General features: G+C 38.5%; 1 protein-coding gene and 1 long non-coding RNA gene across 22 annotated transcripts in view; one reads left to right on the forward strand and one right to left on the reverse strand.

Moving 5' to 3' along the window:
- The window catches only part of RAD51B (RAD51 paralog B), a 716,334-nt gene that overhangs the window by 463,453 nt on the left and 230,938 nt on the right, over positions 1-21,943 (reverse strand). The window lies entirely within an intron of this gene.
- Positions 1-21,943, forward strand: part of LOC125282845 (uncharacterized) — a 75,149-nt gene that overhangs the window by 24,393 nt on the left and 28,813 nt on the right. Inside the window, exon 2 of the long non-coding RNA XR_007190230.2 lies at positions 21,261-21,318. This is a non-coding gene — a long non-coding RNA (uncharacterized LOC125282845). The remainder of the gene's footprint in view (positions 1-21,260; positions 21,319-21,943) is intronic.

Here is a 21,943-nt window from a genome sequence, read left to right on the forward strand (position 1 = left end):
AAAGATGTTTTATTAAAGATGTAATAAACATGGTAGTTGGTCAACTACCTAGGATCCACTCTGTCCCAAATAATTGATCTAGTTCTATGTGGCCAAATATGGTAGCCACTAGCCATTTGTGATTATTTAAATTTAAGATAATTCCAAAAACTCAGTTCCTCAGTTGCACTAGCCACTTTCAAGTGCGCAATAATTGCCACATGTGGCTAGCAGCTACTGCACTGGAAGCACAGACACAAAACATTTTCATCACTAAAGAAAGTTCTATTGGACGATATGGGATCTAGTCAAAAGTGGTAATCCCATTCACTTTGCCTGCAATTGATTTTTAAATGGGCACATGACAGAATTCTGATCAATAAAATATGGGGAAATCTGTCAAGTGGTTTGGGAAAGGTTTCCCTATTCAAAAAAAAAAAAAAGCCTCACAAGAGGTGGTCTTTCTTCTCTCTTTGCATAATATTGGTTTAGAATGTGACGGAGAGGAGGGAGTTAAGATGGCAGAGGAGTAGGGGGACCCCTTTTTCAGCCAGTCCCCTGAGTCGAGTTGGATAGGTACCAGACCAGCCTGAACATCCACAGAATCAGCCTGAGATGCAGGAAGATACATCTGGATCTCTACAAATGAACATCTCCAGCGCTGAGTATTGAGGTACGAAGCAGGGAGCCGTGAAACCGCGCACAGATAACAGAAGATAAATGGAAGGGGGAGGGAGCCGCCGCGTTGGGGCCCGGGAAGCCGTAGCCACCTGCACGGGGGAGCGGGAGGACTCGCGGACTGGCACCCGGGAGAGAGCAGACTGAGACCATGAGCCAGGGAACGCACGATCAGACTGAAAACCGGAGCTCCGGTGCGCTCACTGGAACCAGACTGAGACCGGGAGCTCAGGAGCGCGCAGGGGGCGGCTGGCGGCTGGCGGTGTTAGAAACACAAAGGACAGAGACACGCCGCCCCTGGAAGTGAGGGCTGGGATGCCGGGTGTGGGGCGCATATCCTGGGATGCTGCAGGGTACAGCAGCACCAACAGAAACAGAGTTAAAGTGGCCAGAACATCAGTGGAGAACAGTCCGGGATCCCTCTGTTCTGAGACAGAGGCTGAGATTCGGCCACTGCTGCTCTGACTCTCAGAAGAGGAAGAGCAAACCGCCAAGGGAAGCCGCCAGAGAACAAAAGCCTGGAAATAAAGGCTCACAGTGTGCCCACCCCCATCCCCCCTCGCAGGGGACACGGAGACTCTACCCAAACAGGGTTGCCTGAGTATCAGCGCGGCAGGCCTCTCCCCCAGAAGGCAGGCTGAAAAATCAAGAAGCCCACATCCCTAAGATCCCTATAAAACAAGGGCGCACGGCCTGGGTCCCGGTCAATAATTTGGGCTCTGGACAACCCCGCAAACTCTCTTCATCAGAATGACGAGAAGGAGAAATCCCCCCCAGCAAAGAAAAGACAATGAGTCTGTGGCCTCTGCCACAGAACTAATGGATATGGATATAACCAAATTATCAGAAATGGAATTCAGAGTGACAATGGTCAAGATGATGTGCAGACTTGAAAAAAGTATTAACGAAAATGTTAATGAGAATATAGAATCTTTAAGGGCGGAAACGAGAGCGAATCTGGAAGAAATTAAAAATTCTATGAGACAAATGCAGTCAAAACTAGAGGCTCTGACGGCCAGGGTGAATGAGGCCGAAGAACATATCAGCAAATTGGAGGATGGGTTAGTAGAAGACAAAGCTAAAATAGAATCTGGACTTGAAAAAATCCACGCTCAAGAATGTAGGTTACGGGAGATTACTGACTCAATGAAACGTTCCAATGTCAGAATCATTGGCATCCCCGAGGGGGTAGAGAAAAACAGAGGTATAGAAGAGATATTTGAACAAATTGTAGCTGAAAACTTCCCTAATCTAGCAAGGGAAACAAACACTCGTGTCCAGGAGGCAGAGAGGACCCCTCCCAAGCTCAACCACAACAAACCTATGCCACGTCACGTCATGGTGCAATTTGCAAATATTAGATCCAAGGATACAGTATTGAAAGTGGCCAGGGCAAAGAAATTTCTCACGTACCAAGGCAAAGGTATCAGAATTACGTCAGACCTGTCTACACAGACCTGGAATGAGAGAAAGGGTTGGTAAGGGCATTTTTAAAGCTCTTTCAGAGAAAAACATGCAGCCAAGGATCCTTTATGCAGCAAGGCTGTCATTCAGAATTGAGGGAGAAATAAAGACCTTCCAGAATCGCCAGTCATTGACCAATTTCGTAACCACGAAACCAGCCCTACAGGAGATATTAAGGGGGGTTCTATAAAGGTAAAAAGGCCCCAAGAGTGATACAGAACAGAAAGTCACAATCGATAGAAACAAAGACTTTACTGGCAACATGGCATCATTAAAATCATATCTCTCAATATTCAGTCTCAATGTAAATGGCCTAAATGCTCCCATCAAACGCCACAGGGTTGCAGATTGGATAAAAAGACATGACCCATCCATTTGCTGTCTACAAGAGACTCATTTTGAACCTAAAGATACATTCACACTGAAAGTAAAGGGATGGAATACCATCTTTCACGCCAATGGACCTCAAAAGAAAGCTGGGGTAGCAATTCTCATATCAGACAGATTGGATTTTAAACTAAAGACTATAGTTAGAGACACAGAAGGGCACTATATTATTCTTAAAGGATGTATCCAACAAGTGGATATGACAATTATAAATATATATGCCCCCAACAGGGGAGCAGCAAGATACACAAGCCAACTCTTAACCACAATAAAGAGACATATAGATAAAAATACGTTAATAGTAGGGAACCTCAACACTCCACTATCAGAAATAGACAGAACACCCATGAAAAAAATCGACAAAGAAACAAGGGCTTTGAATGCCATACTAGATGAGCTGGACCTCATAGATATATATAGAACACTACACCCCAGAACCAAAGAATACTCATTCTATTCTAATGCCCATGGAACATTCTCAAGAATAGACCATGTTCTGGGACACAAAACAGGTCTCAACCGATACCAAAAGACTGAAATTATTCACTGCATATTCTCAGACCACAACGCTTTGAAATTGGAACTCAACCACAAGGAAAAATTTGGAAGAAACTCAAACACTTGGAGACTAAGAACCATCCTGCTCAGGAATGATTCGATAAACCAGGAAATCAAAAGTCAATTTAAATAATTGATGGAGACCAACGAGAATGAAAACACAACGGTCCAAAACCTATGGGATACTGCAAAGGCAATCCTAAGGGGGAAATACATAGCCATCCAAGCCTCACTCAAAAGAATAGAAAAATCTAAAATGCAGTTTTTATATTCTCACCTCAAGAAGCTGGAACAGCAACAGAGGGACAGACCTAATCCATGCACGAGGAAGCAGCTGACCAAGATTAGAGAAAAAAATCAATGAATTAGAAACCAGGAGTACAGTAGAACAGATCAACAGAACTAGAAGCTGGTTCTTTGAGAGAATCAATAAAATTGACAGACCACTGGCAAGACTTATCCAAAAGAATAGAGAAAGGACCCAAATTAATAAAATTATGAATGAAAAAGGAGAGGTCACAACCAACACCAATGAAATTGGAAGAATTATTAGAAACTTTAATCAACAGCTTTATGCCAATAAATTAAGCAATCTGGAAGAGATGGAGGCCTTCCTGGAAACCTATAAACTACCAAGATTGAAACCGGAAGAAATTGATTCCTTAAACAGGCCAATTAATTATGAAGAGATTGAGTCAGTGATAAACAACCTTCCAAAAAACAAAACTCCAGGCCCGGATGGTTTTCCTGGGAAATTCTACCAAAAATTCAAAGAAGAAATAATACCTATTCTCCTAAAGCTATTTCAAAAAATAGAAACAGAAGGAAAGCTACCAAACTCATTCTATGAGGCCAATATTACCTTGATCCCCAAACCAGGCAAAGACCCCATCAAAAAGGAGAATTACAGACCAATTTCCCTAATGAATATGGACGCCAAAATCCTCAACAAGATCCTGGCTAATAGAATCCAACAGTACATTAAAAGGATTATCCATCATGACCAAGTGGGATTCATCCCTGGGATGCAAGGGTGGTTCAACATTCGCAAATCAATTATGATGTCATAGATTTTATCCAGAAAGAAAAATTCAGAAATCATATGATTCTCTCAATAGATGCAGAAAAAGCATTTGACAAAATACAGCATCCTTTCCTGATTAAAACCCTTCAGAGTGTAGGGATAGAGGGTACATTCCTCAATCTCATAAAAACCATCTATGAAAAGCCTACAGCAAATATCATTCTCAATGGTGAAAAGCTGGAAGCCTTTCCCTTAAGATCAGGAACACGACAAGGATGCCCACTCTCGCCACTATTATTCAACATAGTATTAGAAGTCCTTGCAACAGCAATCAGACAACAAAAAGGGATAAAAGGTATCCAAATCGGCAAGGAAGAAGTCAAAATGTCTCTCTTCACAGATGACATGATACTCTATAAGGAAAACCCAAAAGAATCCACTCCCAAACTATTAGAAGTTATAGAGCAATTCAGTAATGTGGCGGGATACAAAATCAATGCTCAGAAATCAGTTGCATTTCTATACACGAATAATGAGACTGAAGAAAGAGAAATTAGGGAATCCATCCCAGCACCAAAAACCATATGTTACCTTGGAATTAACTTAACAAGAGACGTAAAGGATCTATATTCTAGAAACTATAAATCACTCTTGAAAGACATTGAAGAAGACACAAAAAGATGGAAAAATATTCCATGCTCATGGATCGGAAGAATTAACATAGTTAAAATGTCCATGCTACCCAGAGCAATGTACACTTTCAATGCTATCCTGATCAAAATACCGATGACATTTTTCAAAGAACTGGAAGAAATAGCCCTTAAATTTGTATGGAACCAGAAAAGGCCCCGAATCGCCAAGGAACTGTTGAAAAGGAAAAACGAAGCTGGGGGCATCACAATGCCGGATTTCGAGCTGTACTACAAAGCTGTGATCACAAAGACAGCATGGTACTGGCACAAAAACAGACATATAGACCAATGGAACAGAACAGAGAACCCAGAAACGGACCCTCAGCTCTTTGGGCAACTAATCTTTGATAAAGCAGGAAAAATCATCCAGTGGGAAAAAGACAGTCTCTTCAATAAATGGTGCTGGGAAAATTGGACAGCTACATGCAAAAGAATGAAACTTGACCACTCTCTCACACCATACACAAAGATAAACTCCAAATGGACGAAAGACCTCGAAGTGAGACAGGAATCCATCAAAATCCTAGAGGAGAACATAGGCAGCAACCTCTACGACATCGGCCAAAGCAACCTTTTTCATGACACATCTCCAAAGGCAAGAGAAACAAAAGAGAAAATGAACTTATGGGACTTCATCAAGATAAAAGCTTCTGCACAGCCAAGGAAACAGTCAGAAAAACTAAGAGGCAGCCCACGGAATGGGAGATATATTTGCAAATGATGGTACAGATAAAAGACTGGTATCCAAGATCTACAAAGAACTTCTCAAACTCAATATGTGAGAAACAAATAAACAAATCATAAAATGGGCAGAAGATATGAACAGACACTTTTCCAATGAAGACATACAAATGGCTAACAGACACATGAAAAAATGTTCAAAATCATTAGCCATCAAGGAAATTCAAATCAAAACCACACTAAGATACCACCTTAAGCCAGTTAGAATGGCAAAAATTGACAAGGCAAGAAACCACAATTGCTGGAGAGGATGTGGAGAAAGGGGATCCCTCCTACATTGTTGGTGGGAATGCAAGTTGGTACAGCCACTCTGGAAAACAGTGTGGACGTCCTTTAAAAAGTTAAAAATTGAGCTACCCTATGACCCAGCCATTGCACTACTGGGTGTTTACCCCAAAGATACAGACGTAATGAAGAGAAGGGCCATATGCACCCCAATGTTCATAGCAGCATTGTCCACAATAGCTAAATCGTGGAAGGAACCGAGATGCCCTTCAACAGATGACTGGATTAAGAAGTTGTGGTCCATATATACAATGGAATATTACTCAGCTATCCGAAAGAACGAGTTCTCAACATTTGCTGCAACATGGACGGCACTGGGGGAGATAATGCTAAGTGAAATAAGTCAAGCAGAGAAAGACAACTATCATATGATTTCTCTCATCTATGGAACATAAGAACTAGGAAGATCGGTAGGGGAAGAAAGAGATAAAGAAAGGGGGGGTAATCAGAAGGGGGAATGAAGCATGAGAGACTATGGACTATGAGAAACAAACTGAAGGCTTCAGAGGGGAGGGGGGTGGGGGAATGGGATAGGCTGGTGATGGGTAGCAAGGAGGGCACGTATTGAATGGTGCACTGGGTGTTATACGCAACTAATGAATCATCGAACTTTACATCGGAAACCGGGGATGTACTGTATGGTGACTAACATAATATAATAAAAAAACATTAAAAAAAAGGAAATAAGAATGAAAATGTAAACTCCATGATGGCAGCACCTATGTCTATCCTGTCCCCATTATAACCCTGAACTTAGCACAATCCCAACACACTGGTAGGTGTGCAGTATTTGTGGAATGAACAAATGGACTGCCAAAAGGAGAAGCCAAAGGCTAAATGTGCACAAACAAAGCAACATAGAATGTTGCTGCACTTTCTGGTATGTTCAGGATTGTGTAGAAAGGAAAATATTAGTAATGTGAGGTGTCTTTATTTGCGAAAGTCAGCAGTACAAGTAGAACCTATAATGAAATCTTGCTGAATCTCAGAATGAAGCTACCACCTTTAAAAAGCTGAATTTTTCTTCATTAATTAAAACACCACTGAAGAGAAAACTTGGTACTAGAATAGAGCCAAACATACAGGCGTTCCACTATACTTGAACGCGGTATATTGAATGATTTTATTCATCTTAAATTTAACCATTTAACCATGTCTGAGCTGAGAAAGAAGAAGGTGGAGTAGGTAATTTGGCAATTTAAAATTCTTCAGATCAGGGGCGCCTGGGTGGCACAGCGGTTAAGCGTCTGCCTTCGGCTCAGGGCGTGATCCCGGCGTTATGGGATCGAGCCCCACGTCAGGCTCCTCCGCTGTGAGCCTGCTTCTTCCTCTCCCACTCCCCCTGCTTGTGTTCCCTCTCTCGCTGGCTGTCTCTATCTCTGTCAAATAAATAAATAAAATCTTTAAAAATAAATAAATAAATAAAATAAAATTCTTCAGATCAATCACAAATATATAATAGAGCCATCTTCATCAAAATTTAAAACTTGTGCTCTGCAAAAAAAAAAAAACATGTTAAGGGGATTTTAAAAACCAATTTACAGTCTGGGAGAAAATATTTGTAAACCACATATCCAACAAAGGACTCCTGTACAGGCTATGAAGAGAACTCTCAAAACTCAACATTTAAAAAACAATCCAATTAGAAAATGAACACAAAGATATGCATGGACATTTCATCAAAGAAGACACACAGATGGCAAGTAAGCACATGAAAAGATGTTTAGTATCATTAGCCATTAGAAAAATGTTAATTAAAATGACAATGAAATATCACTACATAGCTACCAAAAGGGCTAAAATAAAAATTAGTGATAACACCAAAAGCTGAAGAGGATGCAAAAATTAGGTCACTAATATGTTGCTGGTGAGAATGTAAAATGAAACTCTGAAAATAGTTTGACAGAACCTTTTAAAAGCAAAATTCAATTTATCACACAAGCCAGAATTGCACTCTTAGGCACGTATCCCAGACTTATTTTCATTTAGAGACTTGTACAGGAATGTTCATAGAAGCTTTATTCATAATAGCCCCAAACTGGAAACTATCCAAATACCCTTACAAGGGTGTGGTACCTCCATACACAGAATAATATTCAGCAATAAAAAGGAATGAATTATATATCCACACAACAACTTGGATGAACCATAAGGAAATTATGCTGAATAATTTGAATAATGCTCCCTAGACATTTCTTTGCACCTTCCTGTGAATCCATAATTATTTCAAAATAAAAGTTTTTTGAAAAATCCTCTTACAATAAATCATTCAGATTTAAGAGTGTTCTATCCTTCTGAAGGTAATCTACGTGATTTTAAGTCCCTAGGTTCCATTTCTTTTTAAGTATAAATGATTTCTCCCACACTGAACATTCATTTTTAAATAATAAAATACTTTCTTCTATTCTCAAACTCAAAAATAATATCTGGGTAAATATTCCCTGGTTTCCAACCAGAGTAATCCTTGAGTTGAAATAAACAGGAAAAAGAAAATTTCAGATATAACCTAACACTAGTATGTGCGTGCCTTACCTATAAAGCAGGTAGAATATTTGCATCTCCAAGTTATGAAGAACTTAAGGATCTTCCAGTTCAAATTCCCACCAACATAAAAATCCTTTCTGTAACATCTCTGACTGATCCAACTTTTATTTGAACAGATACAGTGATAAAGTAATAGACATTAATTGTTTTACCCACCCACCACATTCCCTTCTGACAAAAGCATCCCTCTTTCTTCTGTGGACTGCTTTTCTCTACTGTGGTTCTACTAGGAGCTAACTTTTCCCGATACCTTAGTTCAGTTCAGAGAAGGCACCCGAATCACACAGAGTGTCCTGACCCTTAGCAGGGGTTGATTTGTCCAGAGTTGGACACCTGACCCAAACTGGACCACAGCCTTTTCCCCCAAGATTTTTCTCACTAAGTGTGATAAAGAGAGTTTCTCTGCAGTATTGTGAGATATGAAATGCAGGTACTCTAAGCAGCCATGTTTCATACGATGTACATGAAAGAGTCTGCAGACAAAGAAAATAAAGCCAATATCCAGAAGAGGAGATGATAGAAAGAGATATAAGGCCAGCTGCATTTAGGTCTCTGGTTCTAATTGTTCTGAGGCCCAGTAGGATGTCTGCCCTTCCCACAGTTTGGCTAGTCAATTCTTTCTTTGTTCACATGAAATATTCCTAGTATTTTTCTAGTAATTTTCTCCTTTTACCAAGCTAGTACAAGTCAAATTTCTGCCACATGCAACCAAAAGAATCCTAATAAAAATGGGAGGTCCATAACCTCACAATGCAGCCTGTTCATAGTTCTAATTGCTAGAATGTTCTTTCTCAAGTTGAAACACAGTAAGCTCCCCTGGACATTCCACCCATCGCTGTACATCTGTATCAAGTCTCACCTCTTTTCCAAATATGCAAAGATCATGATTACATAACCTGTTGTGACCATCTACTACTTTTTGACTGTATAGCATACATTTCCCTACTATTTTAATAACAGCACCACAGTTCTTTGGGTGCTCTCTACCCTACTGAATGTAGCCCAGTGGGACTGCAAGTCAAGTGTCCTGCCTTCCTTTAGCCAGAGTGAGCATATGGCCCAAGCTAGACTCCCGAGTCCTGAACCTTGACAAAAATGCTAAAAGTTGCTGGAGCATGATCACTCTGGCAGTGAAGCCATGAAGAATATGACAACCAAGGTTGCAGAGACCTCTTAAGTTGCTCTGGCCCCTATGCTTTCTAAGCTTGATTCTTCAACCTTCTCCTTGACTCTGTAAGCTGCTTGATACTCTTCCAATCAGGTATGTTATTGTTTAAGTTAGCTAGTTTATGCAACCAAAGGGCCTAACTTAAACATACCCCAAAAGTTCTTTTTTAGACTAAGTAATTCCAGTTTATTGAACTGTACTAATTCATGTGACTTGACTTCCAATCTCTAATCTGTTGATCCCTCATTTATCAAAATCTTTCTGAACAGTCAAACAAAAGGTGGTCTGCCCAGAACAGAGATAAGAATAATATGTCCATCTTTGATCTGGACATATGTTTATGTTAATGCAGCTACAAAGCCCATGACACAGTGAATGAAACTGAGGGCAGATTTTTAGTTTATAGGCAACTATAATTTGAAGTCTTCTTCATATTAACTTCTTTAAAATTAAATATTTCCTGCCCTAAAATATATAACTGACTTTTTAAAATCTAAGTAACATTTCAGTGTGTTGGATTTATGCTGTTCGTTTCAGTTCAGTCTACAAAGGTTTACTACATAACCAGTGTTCTGATATGGCTATCACCAACTTTAGGAATGAGCTCAAATAGAGACTGGGTTTTAGTCTCTGACAGGGTGAGACTATCCTGATCTGACAAAGGAATGAACTAAGAATAATCCTGATTACCAGTCTTCACTAAAGAAATTTAAGAATTCTATATTTGCATATTTGAGTTATATAAAGGAATCAGCTAATTAAATTTGTATATAAGGACCTCCAGGCCACTGATAAACAAATAAAGCTAGACTTTTCTTAAGGGATGAAGAAACAAAATTAGGCAACTAGAAGTATAACGCACACATACACAACCAGGCATACAGACCAGGTACTAAAAACCAGTAGATCACAAAGCCTTATCCGTTAACTCTCAACCATTTGCAACTGCAACACACTCCTCCCTGACAGTTGCCGGAATTCCCTTGGGAAGAGAAGTGAAGCTGCCACTGTTTCACCCTTTCTAATTTTATTTTCAAGATCCCACTTCAGGTCAGAAACTTCATCTCAAGGCTTCAGTAAGAGAATCAATTCCCACACAAAGAGAGTTTGGAGAGACTGGCTACAGAAAAACCACTGGACATTTTGTCTGAATTTCTAAGAACTTTTTCATTTTAATTCTAATCATGGTTTCAATCTAGGGTATGCTATGTAATGAGAAGTTTGAGGAACAAGTACCACTATAAAGCAATACAGGGGGATGATGATGCCTGGGAGGGCAGGCTGGCTGCCCAGTCCATCCCCAACAGTGATTTTCATTTTGGTGAGTTTTTCTTCACCCACAATCTGAATCACAGCTAATCAGTCTCAAAACCAATCTATTAAACCCAGCAAGACTGGGGCCATATACTAAGAGGAGATCCACATTAAACAAGTTCACAGGGCCTGAGGTATATAATCAGAATACTGATCTATTAATCTCCTGAGAGGAATTCAATTACTGCAAAGACCAGAAACACTTGAGTCAGCCAGACTTAGCATATTTTCTCCCTTCAAGGCAGCCTCTATGGACCTGAGAGTGACCTCCAGGAGCCAAGAGCAGTCCCCAACTCTTGCTAGCACTGAGAGCAATAAAACAGGACTTCAGTCCTATAGCTGTGAGGGAATGAATTCTGCCAATAACCAGAATGAACTTGAAAAAAGACCTTGAGCTCCAGATGAGAATGTTGCCAGCCAAAACCTTGATTTCAGCTTAAATAGAGAACTCAGCCAGGCTGTCCTAGATTTCTGGCCTACAGAACTGTGAGCTAATAGATAGGTGTTGCTTTAAGCTGTCAAATTTGTTACACTTCATTAATCTGTTACACAGCAATAGAAAATGAATATACCTATAGACCAGTGAGTCTCCAAATGTAGTTCCCTAACCAACATCAGTATTATCCAGGAACTTGTTAGAATGTACATTCTTGGGCCCTAAGAATTTGGAGGGTATGGCCTAGCAATCTATATTTTAGTAAGCCCTCCAGCTACCTCAGAAGCACACTAAAGTTTGAGAATCCTTAAAGTACAGGATGCTCATATAGGCAAAGGTAATGTTTACTGGTGATTCGACCTTGTCTATGCTTCAACAGCTGACCAACATATTTTCTCTTTCTCTGGGATGTGAATGCATGCTCTTGAGTTCTCCAGTTGTCTTTTTTGCATTGGCAACATACTCTAAGACAATTGTGTAAACATCCACTGTGATCCAATACTTATTGATTCCTAGTTCAACACTAAGGGAAAACTTCACCTCCCTCATTAAATGAGGCATCTCACTGTTGTTCCCCTATGGTGTCTACACTATACCAAATGGCTAACTCTCTAGGTAAAGAATAATATATTTAAGCCATTACATGTTGGCTGTGTGTTGTCACCCAACACACTCAATTCATACAACTCTGACTGTCACTTGCAGCCTGTAAGTGAGCATCTTGCCTCACTAGATAAAGAAAATCCATAAGGCATAGTAGAAAGAGTCTTGGACAAGCTGTGAAAAGACTGAGGTTCCAGTTTAGGCTCTACCATGGCTAGCTATGTAATCGTCCACAAGTCAGTTAAAATCTCAAAGCCTTTTTCCTCATCTATAAAATGAAGAGCTCAAAATGAATGGATGATCTCTAAAGTCTCCAGCAGCTAAATCAGTGTGGGGCTGATACATTCATACTGCATTCCTCTAGAAGCAAGGCTAGGGACCTGGATGATAAAAGAAAGATATAAAGTAGTAGATGATATTGCAAGTGGCTTAGCTTATATAGTTTCTCACAAGAAGTGGAAAAGACTACCTATCTTCCCATCTCTAGGAACTTATCCTTGGAATTAAAGAAAAATTAATTTCAATGACATATTAACTTTCAAAATTAAAGGGTTACCAAAACTAAGTTCAGAGTTTAAATTAAAATTATTCAATGCCACTTTAAGAATTAGGGAATAACTTACTAAGAGTTGTATTTTTAATAATATTTTAAAATATTTTATTTATTTATTTGAGAGAGAGAGTGTGTCTGTGAACAGGGAGAGGAGAGAGAGAATCCCAAGCAGACTCTGCACTCAGTGCGGAGCCTGATGCGGGGCTCTATCTCACAACCTCGAGATCATGAACTGAGCCAAAACCAAGAGTTGGACACTTAACCAACTGAGCAACCCAGGTGCCCCATAAAAGCTGTATATTTAATATCAAGTTCAATTCATGTGAGTATAGAGATATAGAGCAAATCTATAAGCTCTTATTAATGAAACTTGTATTTCTGTCAGAATCAACCTGAAAATTACAGAAAATTTGATTGCTGAAAAACTTTACTCTTGTGATCTAATTGATTTCTCCTCACATTACCTTCTCTAAAAGTTTATTTCTCTGAGTAAGAATCTAAAACAGAGACAGAGAAACAAATAGGATTAAGCTTCTAAAGGAATTAAGTTTAATATTCTAAAGGAAGAATCTGGGAACAACCAACACCAGACCCATATTCTAACTTGCAAATACCACCATCTTTGCAAGGTTTCAACATTTCTCTTAATAGTCATTTTTGGTCCCAGTGATTCTACCAGCAGTAAAAAAGAACTTTCACTTTGAAGGTAAGATAAAGAATTTGTATAGGTTTTTCTAATTGGGTCATACATTCATTCTTACGTTCAATTCAAGAGATATTTATTGATCATCTACCATACTCACTAGGCTCTATGCTAGAAACCTGGAGATAAGAGGCAAGGCACCTCTTCGAACTCAGGGAATTTATACCACTGGGATAGCCAGACTAATTAACAGGTAATTCTATCAATAGATACAATGAAAACTCAAAAATTCAAACCTAATCTGATTACAGATCAGAGAAAAGGACAAAATCAATTCTATTTAACCTTCTAACCGATGATAAATTACCATCTCTGTTTTAAAGTAATAGTTGAAAGCAACATATTCTTCCTGTCATGATGATATGACCATAAGCAGAATACTTCTTGGTACTTATGGTTCTCCAGGGATAAAAAGCACTAATGCATGTATATGCATTGTAATGTGCAATTGTCACTTATACCTATCATTATTATGCAGTGCAGCTAACCTTAGGAAATGGGCCTTTTTTCCCCCATTCCTATAACTCAAGGCCACTGTTCACTGAATAAGTCCAACATTCATTTAGTAGAAATGTAATGAGTACTCTCTGTGTCCTAGCATTATGCTAGGCCCTGGGGAAATACAGATGGAGGGCATAGTTGTGTCTCCATGGAATTTGCAGTCTAATAGAAGAAACAACTATATAAACAAGTCATTGGAATAGTGTGTAAATTATGCTTCAAGAACACATAATCTAGCAGAGATGAGGGAGTGAAAAGACCTTCTTAGTGGAGGAAATCAGGTGGGTTGAGGTGTGTGCTTGACCTATGGCTACATTCAAGGGACTGCGTATAGCTGTTGGGGGAATACAAAAATGAATAAGACAAAATTTCTACCCTGATTTCAGTGTTAGATGGGGAGAGAAGTGAAAAAAATATTTCAGAGGCAGACTGAGATGTGAGATAAGTGCTTTTTTGGAAGTGGAAAGTGCTTTGGAAAAGCAGAGTAGGGAAGACTTTCTTTGCACAAGGCATTGAAGAAGGCTTCACAAAGGAGGTGGTATTTGAGGTGGCTTGTTGGCTTATACTCTGAAAGGTTCTATTTATGCCAGTAGACGTAAATGATTTCAGTTCTGAAGAGGTGCTTTTAGATTTTCTCTTACTTTAAAATCTTGACAGAGAAACTGCAATAAGCAAATATATTTTCTGCAGAAAGAATCCACCCAAACACCTTGACATTCTCATTCCACATATTTCACACATGGTATCTTTTATGTCTGGGAAAGTAGACTAGGAAATGGTTCAAATACCCAAGGGCCTCAAAACATATACGTTGGAAAGTGTACCTAATTTCCAAAAAAGGTCGAATTGCAAAAGAATCCATTTTGATTGGAAAACAAGCTGTTCACTTGTGGGTCTGGAACAGCTGCTGCAGTTTAGGCACAAAGGAAGTGAAAGGCACCTCTGCTGTCAGGAGAGTCCTTGTACAGCCTCTTCTTCAGACCAGCAGCAATCTCATACTGACCAGAGAGTCACATGAAAAACCCATTTGAGGGGGCAGGGAGGTAGGCAGAGTTTGATATAGTTGTTCAAAGGAGTGAAACACTTCTGACTGCTGCTTCTGATCTTTGCTGACAGTGATTTAGCACTGGAAGACTCGAATACAGAATAATCCATAAAGAAGGAAAGTAATTTTGCAACTGCTGAGTGTGAGTTGTTTTCTGGCACACACAAGAGTTAAACGGCTGCCCCAGAAAAATAATGTGCACAACAAACAGAACCGAAGAAATGAAAGTGATCAAGAAATTAGGCCACACTAACTAAAAGCTAGTATGAATATTTAAAAACTGATAAAAAAGAATGATTATTTTTTGGCTACTACAGGTGAAAAAAAAATTATCATCAGCCCTAAGAAACTGCATGGCTCAAAGACATAGATGTATATAATTCAACTTCCATTTCATTACAGTTACACAACCAAGTTATTCATGTCAGATCTTCCACCTGAGAAGCCACGGGACAACACCAGGTTGAATGAGAGTGCCCATCAACATAAATACTGATAGTCATTGGGAAGACCCACTGTGGCGACGTCTTGCTTTGACTTCACAGCTATCATTTCAGTAACTGTTTTATAAACTCTTTCTATGTGATCCTATGTATCATGGCGCCTTATTATATTTACTACACTTCTAAATGACACCGAAAAATGGACTTTGATGGAACTACAGTTCTAAGAACAGAGACTACCATCAAATTTCATGGCAGATTACATGATAGTTAATATCAACTGTCTCATCCATCATCCAAAAAGGGGTTTACCTTTTTAAAAACATTTTATTTATTTGACAGAGAGAGATCACAAGCAGGAGGAGTGAGAGAGGGGGAAGCAGCCTCCCCACTGAGCAGGGAGCCCGATGCAGGGCTCAAACCCTGGGATCATGACTTGAGCTGAAGGCAGACGTTTAACAGACTAAGCCACCCAAGTGCCCCAGAAAAAGGGGTTTACCTTTTAAAAATAAATCTCTTAAATAAGTAAATAAATAAATATAAAATAAATTAATTAATTAAAACCTCTTGAATATCTAAACGGTACCAATATCCCCAGAAATTAGGCATTTTTTATTTCTCCCAGGCATATCCAAACCTCTTGGCAATCAAACTGACCAAAGCCAAACCGTACTGATTAGCCCTACAAACCTGGGTGTGGGACACGTTAACCAAAGTGCTCTGCCACTGCTCACACTGAAGCTCAGCCCGTAAGTCCTGTAATTTGTGTTCATGAAGCCCGAGTTCTAAGAGTTATCAGACTCCATTCCCATTTAGAGGAACACAGGGCACTGAGAATGACACAGCCAGCTACTGACAAACGACTGCGTGTGCTTTTTCCATTGCATCGTTTCTTCCAGCTCTCATGGAAACAAGCACTGCCACAGCCTCTTGATGAGCCAGCAGAGCCCAGTCATCTGGCAGCCATGACTGGTCTCTGGCATCTGAGAAGAACATCAACGAAAGAAAATGAGAGGATAAAAAAAGAAGCGAACACAGACCATTCGTTTCTCGCCCTCTTAAATCCTGCAATTCCACTTGCCTGACTCTAAATTAATTTCGTCCTGAATGCTGTAGAAACTAATGTTAGAGCCCTATCCAGTTTTCAGACCTCTCTGCTATATGCCTAGTATAGGGCCCAGTAATGTTACTGCTGGCTTAAGTGCTCCATAAAGCTTACCACTCACTGATGTAATATTTTAAATAAAGATATATTTCTCATCCAAAATGACATTATGTGGGAAAATTTAGTTGTCACCTGTTTGTCATGAAAGCTTGAGAAAGTTACATATTCTCTTTCAACTGTACCTTTATCTCATTAAAATGAGAGTAAGAAAACCTGTCTTTATTATTATTAACTGTGAGATCTATTGATTATTCAAAATGAGCAAAAACTATTTGCCAACTAAGTGACATCAGGGAGCTAGTTACTCTTTTATGAGGCCTCAGAGAACAGAGATGTCACAGTTGTGTGATCTCTGAGTTCTCTGCTAGTTATCTCAATGACCTTATGGAAATGTATTCAGTGTTCCTATTAAGCAAGATGTTAGCCTCGCAAATAAGATACATACACACATATATATGTATGAGAAAAGTATCCTTACGTGAAAGACAATATAGTGTAGTAGTTATAAAGCCTAGTTCCAGACTGGAACTAAATTCTTCTACATATAAACTGTGCGGTCTTGAGTAAATAAGTTACTTAACCTCCTTGCTTTTGAAAACAATATTATTGCTTCATAAGGTTTTTGGAAGACTTATATAAGTCAGAACTCATAAAGTGCTTAGGACAGTGCCTAGAATGTTGTAAGCATTCACATCACGGATGTTTGTGAACACTGCCAATTTAGGGACATTATCAAACCAGTACTTCTTCACATCAAATTTTAATCAGCAGGTTTTTAGGCCAGGTTTAAATTTCTAGCGCTAAACCCATATTGGACAAGTTTTGTATAGATATTCGCACAATGCCTAGTGTCTAGAATGGTGCCTAGTACAGAATAGGCACTTAATAAATATTTATTGAATGAATGAGTGAGAGATTCCCACCCCCCCACCCCAATCCATCCAGAGCCATAGCTGAGAAGAGCAGGTCTCCTACTTCAGGGGCAGCTTTTCCTAGTTTGCCCCCTGAGGTTATTGCCCTTTGGAGTCTCAGAGATAGGCAGAAAGCTCCCATTTACCCTCTTATCCTGCTCAGACCCCAGCTTCGTCTCCTACCCCCTCAACTCTGAGTGTGTCATGTGCCCATCAGAACCCAGACTCTAGTTCACCAAAGACTGGCAGCTGCTCTCAGGGGAAAATCCTCCCTAATTTTTTTCTTCTGAGAAATGTTCCTTTTTCAGATATTTCTGGCCAACACTTCCTTTTCTTACTTTATCTTCAGATGAACCATGCTTTAAAGAGACAGATTTTACATTTTAACCAGAATTTTTAGTTGTACGGTACTCAGCTTCTATCATATTGCTAGATGTAGAATTCTCTACAACCACCTCTTTAAAATGGAAAGAATGGGTTATAAGAAAGTTAAGGTCTCTAAGTTTTGACATTGTATCTTTATTCCTTGGAAGTTAGAGAACTTTTTTCTTTTGTGTGTTCCAGATTAGATCACATTTATTATTACCTCATATATGAATAACACTAGCTATAACTTATTGAGTACTACTGTGCACCAGGCATTTTACATATATTATCTCTAATCATTACAGTAACTTTGAAAGCATTCTTTATTAGCCTTATTTTAAAAGTGAAGAAACTGAAAGCTAGAGCATTTATGAAACTTTTCTAATGTTTCAAGGTAGTAAGAGGTTGCAGCAGACATGTATTATTGCACGTGCCTACCCACATTCCTCTACGGGATATTATTTTACCCCGTTGAGGGGTAGCAGCCATGGTTTATACCATATGATCCTACCCCCGTGTCCCTGCCAAGTGAATGAAAGGTACTATATTGACCTAAGAATCCACAATTTATATGTTAGTCAATGCCCTCTGACCAACCTAAATGTTAATGTGGGCCAATCAGGTTCTCCCTTTTTCATGTTGCGAGGGGTGGGTTATCTCTAACAGTCAAGATTTCCTTTAAACAGTTAAGTGTTGGAAAAAACAAAAAGTCAAGAAGTTCTAATTGGTCAGAGTCTTGAGAACAAGTGACAAAGGACTATAGCTTTCAGCCCTCTGTCCCATTTCTTTGTAAATGCACCATTTCTTATTTAAATAAGAAAAATAGCCTAATTGGAAGTGCTGTAGGTAAGGAACAATACAATAACTTCTATAAAATTATTCTACATCTTTATTAAATCTCAAGTATTTTTGAGACCAGAGGAAACAGGAAAAAGAGCCACTATTTGTTTAAAATCTCCCTGCTTGGAATTGGTTAACTTTAAAGAATCTGAACAGCTTTGACACAGTCCCTTATTGTACTAGAAGGAGCTCAAGTCAACTGAAGCACTGAACAAAAATGTGTTCATTTCCTTTAATCATACTAATTTATTCTTTTATTCAATGAATATATATTTGGTGACTACCTACCTGTGCTCTCAGAACTGTGTTGAGGGCTAGGAAATACAGTGATGAACAAAATAGACTTGGTTCTCGACTTCACAGTACTTACATTCTAGCAGGAAAAAGACATCAAACAAATAATTGCACAAATAAGTACTTATAGTAGCAAAAAATGCTACAAAAAAGGAAAAAAAGATATCTAATAGAAGGACCAGAGAGTGAGGAACTAGCACAAAAATATGAATATTACAGATAAACTTGACTCATTATAGATATAAAATTTTAAATAAAATATTATCAAACAGAATCCACTTTATAGCACCTCGAAAGAATATTAAGCATGACCAAATGGGGTTCATATAGGAATATAACGATAGTTCAATATTAAGAAATCTGTTAATATAATTTACCATATTAGAACATCAAAAGAAATAAATTATATTGTCACCTCTATACATGATAAAAGGCATTTTATAAAATTCACCAAATTCTTGATTAAAACTTTTGATTAAATGAGAATATGTATTTTTATTGACTGCTTACTATATTCCAGGCAGTTTTCTAAGCACTTTATGAGTTTTAACTCATGTAATACTTCCAAAAACCCTATGAGGTAATAATATTATGGCCAAATCATACAAGGCCTAAGAGGCCTTGCTGAAGATTTCAGATGCTAACGTAAGGACAATGGGAAGCTGCTAAAAGGGTCAAGAAGAAGCATGATGTAATCAGATTTGCATTTATGAAAGATCACTCTGTCTAAGACATGAGGGTACAAGAGCAGATATGGAGCAACCAATTAAGAAGCTATTAGAGTAGTCCCAGTGATTAACAGAAACATCGGGTCCGCCGAGTTACAAACTTGGGAAATAATTAAAAATTTAACTTGGGGAGAGCTACTAAGAGTTATTAAATAGAGAGATATTGCATGTACAGAGGTATTTTAGGTGAGCTGGAAGGGGGAAGAGAGTTAGAACTAGAAAGACCATTTAGGAAATGACTAATTGATAAGGCATGAGGTAATGAGAGTCTGAACTAAGGTGATGGCAGAAAAAAATGGAAGGAAGATAGGGATAAAAGAGACTGAACACCAGGGCAAAACTCCCAGAGCTCAATACACAGCCACACCAGGGTTATAGATAGTTTTGTTGCTTCTATGCACTATGAGCTTCTTTATTCCCAAGCACATCTCATTCTTCTTTTTATTGCAGTAATCAGCACAAATTGGCACATGGTAGGCTCACAACTAGTCAAATAAATGAAAGAAAGAATGAACAAGACACGGAATAGCTAGAATTAAAAAGACAAGAAATAACAAATTTGGCAAGGGTGCAAAGAACTCGTACACTATTGTAGGAATGTAAATTGGTGCATCCACTGTGGAAAACTGTGGAAGTTCCTCAAAAAATTAAAAATAGAAATACCATATGATCCAGTAATTCCACTACTGGGTATCTACCCAAAGAAAAAAAAAGACTAATTCAAAAAGATATACACATCTCTATGGTTATTGCAGCATTATTTACAATAACCAAGATATGGAAGTGGCCCAAGTGTCGATCAATAGGTGAATAGATAAAGAAGAAGTGATACACATACAGTGGAATATTACTCAGCCATAAAAAAGAATGAGATCTTGCCATTTGTAACAACATGAGTGAAACTAAAGAGTAAAATGCTAAGCAAAATAAGGCAGAAAAAGACAAATACCTTATGATTTCACTTATATGTACAATCTTAAAAAAAAACAATAAAACAAATGAACAAACAAACAGACTCTTAAATACAGAGAAATGATGGTTGCCAGAGGGGCAGGGGGAGGGTGGCACGGGCAAAATAGATAAAATACATTAAGACGTACAAACTTCCAGTTATCAAATAAATAAGTCATGGAGATAAAAAGTACAGCATAGGGAATATAGTCAATAATATTTTAATCCTGTTGTATGATGACAGGTGGTGACTCACATCTGGGTGAGCACTGGGTAATGTATGGAATTGTTGAACCATTATGTTGTATACCTAAAACTGATAAAACACTGTATGTTAATTATACTTCAAAACTCAAATACAAAAAAAAAACCCTCAAATACATAGACAAGTAATTTGAACAAATTGGTGTTCTGTCAACTTGGAATTTTTGGACTCACATTCAGAGTCTATGGCTCTTTCTTTTTTTTCTTTTTTTTTTTTTTTCTGCAAGGATTGGGAGAGAGGTGGTACTATCCTTTAAATGTCCTCATGGAACTGTCATAGGTTAGGAAAGACCAAGGACAGACACACGACAACAAAATGAAGTAGTGTAAGATCCTGGATTGGATCCTGATGAAGAAAAAGAATATTAGTGGGGAAAACTGGACAAATTTAAATAATGTCTGTAGATTAACAAATAGTATTTTATTGATGTTAATCTCCTGATTTTGGTAACTGTACTGGGCTTAAGTTAGATGTTCACATTAAGGGAAGCTGGGTGAAAGATATATAGGAACTCTCTGTACTCTTTTTATAACTTTTTTGTAAGTCTAAAGTATTTCAAAATAAAAAGTTAAAACAATAAATACCTTTGTTGATGGCAAATCTTTACTTTTTTAAAGTATAGAACTGACTGACAACAGAAGAGAAAGAAAAATTAGTGCAGAACAAAGGCTGGTGAAAAGGTCAGTAATCTATCTGGGTAATAAGTTTCTTTGCAAGGGGAAGGGTTGATTAAAGAAACATGGTAAGACTTTAAGCAAATATGAGACTGGTTTCCTTTACAGTTCATAAATGGCTTCTAAAGGCAATTCAAAAGGACGAGTTCTAAAAATATTTTTTGCAATGGCAGCATTGTTGGATTTATGTAAAGAATGGCTACATTGAAGAATAGCAGTCATTTAAACAGTGTACCTTACGGTATATTTATTTTCAAAAAATCACTCTTCATTACCTTCTGGTCACACCTCAGGGTGTTAAAGCAGTTTCTGTGCACTCAGTAAGTAAAAGAAAGGTTAATTGAATGCAATAATTTATCATGTCTCCTTCTGCTTTCTAATGTAGGAGCCTAAGGCCGCTTTTAGACTACTCTTCTGTTATGGATGATCTTGTTTTACCTTTTTGAGCTTGTGAGCAAATTCATTACTCTTTAGCAGAAATTTGCTATTCTTTGGTGGGGGGAGGAGGGGGTAAGGAAAGTACAAAGAGAAACAGAGTAACAGAGAGAGAGCAGCCACAGGCAGTGTGTGGTCAACAAGGTCAGCTCCCCCAGGTCATAACTCTGTTGGTCTCACAATGTATTCTCTCTAG

The sequence above is a fragment of the Ursus arctos genome, unplaced genomic scaffold (assembly GCF_023065955.2).
Source record: "Ursus arctos isolate Adak ecotype North America unplaced genomic scaffold, UrsArc2.0 scaffold_25, whole genome shotgun sequence".
Classification (NCBI taxonomy): Eukaryota; Metazoa; Chordata; class Mammalia; order Carnivora; family Ursidae; genus Ursus; species Ursus arctos.